Genomic DNA, 1968 nt, shown 5'->3' with positions numbered 1-1968 from the left:
TTTGTAAAACAAAGGCACCATATGCTCAGTAGCCAACAAACAAAAGACAGGGGAAGAGCACTGCATGCGAGCGATGTTGAGAGGTTAAGCTCGAAGGGAGATAAAGGGTTAAAATCCGCAATTATATAAACATTTACAAAGGATCATGTAGCAAATTGTGATAACATTAATGCAAATAATCCAGAAGAAAATAGACAAAGGACATGGGTGGACAAGGTAAACAAATCCATACAGCCTGCAAACGCACAACATGACACCCAAACTTTCCCCTAGTGAGAGAAATTCAGGCCAGAGTGATAGATCTCACTGTATACACACCAGATAAGACACTTTTTTAAAAAGCTGGCTCCAATGTGGGAAAACTGCATGCTCACAAATTTTTAGTGAAAATGTGAATTGTTTCATCCTTCTTGGAAAGTAACCTGGAAACTTCTGTTAACATTTAAACTAACATCCTTGACATAGCAGTGCCATGGGAACCAATTTCGTAGAAATAAAACATCAGACTGTAAGGTCGTGTTTACAGGACTCTTTAGTGCAGCACACTTAGTGAGATCAAACCCCAAATCAGTGCCAATTAATATGGAAATGATTAAATAAAATTTGGTACTCTTCTACAATGAATTATCATACAATTTTTTAAAATAACGAGATTGATTGTTTCCAACACCTTGGAGGAAATCTCACTGCGTACCATTAAATGAGAAAAATTAAGACTGGGAGAAGTTTAGTAACAAGTAATGTTTTTTTTCTAAAAAAGAAACTACAGTGAATTGACTTAGTCCCACTAAGTGAAGTTGCTCAGTCATGTCTGACTCTTTGCGACCCCATGGACTGTAGCCTGCCAGGCCCCTCTGTCCATGGGATTTTCCAGGCAAGAATACTGGAGTGGGTTGCCATTTCCTTCTCCAGGGGATCTTCCTGACCCAGGGATCAAACCCGGGTCTCCCACACTTCAGGCAGACTGTTTACTGTCTGAGCCACCTGTGTGTCCAATCCCCAACTCCCCTACCTGTGAGCACGACCTTATTTAGAAATACAGTCTTTGCAGGTACAGTTGTGGTAAGGATCTGGAGATGAGATTATTTTAGATTCAAGATGAGCCCCAGATCCATTGACTGTGTGGATCACAACAAACTGTGGAAAATTCTTAGAGAGAAGGGAATACCAGACCACCTAATCTGTCTCCTGAGAAACCTGTATGTAGGTCAAGAAGCAGCAGTTAGAAATGGACATGGAACAATGGACTGGTTCAAAACTGGGAAAGGAGTATGTCAAGGCTGTATATTGCCAGCCTGCTTATTTAACTTACATGCAGAGTACATCTTGGGAAATGTCGGTCTGGATGAATCACACTGGAGTCAGGATTGCTGGGAGAAATCTCAGCAATCTCAAATATGCAGATGATAGGACTCTGATGGCAGAAAGTGGAGAGGAACTAAAGAGCCTCTTGATGAAGGTAAAAGAGGAGAGTGAGAAAGCTGGCTGAAACCTCAACATTCAAAAAGCGAAAACCATGGCATCCAGTTTAATCACTTCATGGCAAACAGAAGAGGAAAAAGTGGAAACAGTGACAGATTTTACTTTCTTGGGCTCCAAAATCACTGTAGATGGTAACTGAAGCCACGAAATTAAAAGACACTTGCTCCTTGGAAAGAAAGCTGTAACAAAGCTAAAGTGAAAGTGCAGTCTCTCAGTTGTGTCTGACTCTTTGTGATCCCATGGGCTGGAGCCTGCCAGGCTCCTCCATGCATGGGATTTTCCAGGCAAGAATACTGGAGTGGTTTGCCATTCCTTCTCCAGGGGATCTTCCTGACCCAGGGATCGAACCCAGGCCTCCTGCATTGCAGGCAGACTCTTTACCATCTGAGCCACCACGGTCTAGGTGACAAACCTAGAAAGTGTAAGTATAATACAAAGTATAATCAAAGCTATGGTTTTCCCAGTGATCATGTATGGATGTCAGAG

This window comes from Bubalus bubalis, chromosome 10 (assembly GCF_019923935.1).
Source record: "Bubalus bubalis isolate 160015118507 breed Murrah chromosome 10, NDDB_SH_1, whole genome shotgun sequence".
Classification (NCBI taxonomy): domain Eukaryota; kingdom Metazoa; phylum Chordata; class Mammalia; order Artiodactyla; family Bovidae; genus Bubalus; species Bubalus bubalis.
Note: the sequence above shows the minus strand (reverse complement) of the source record.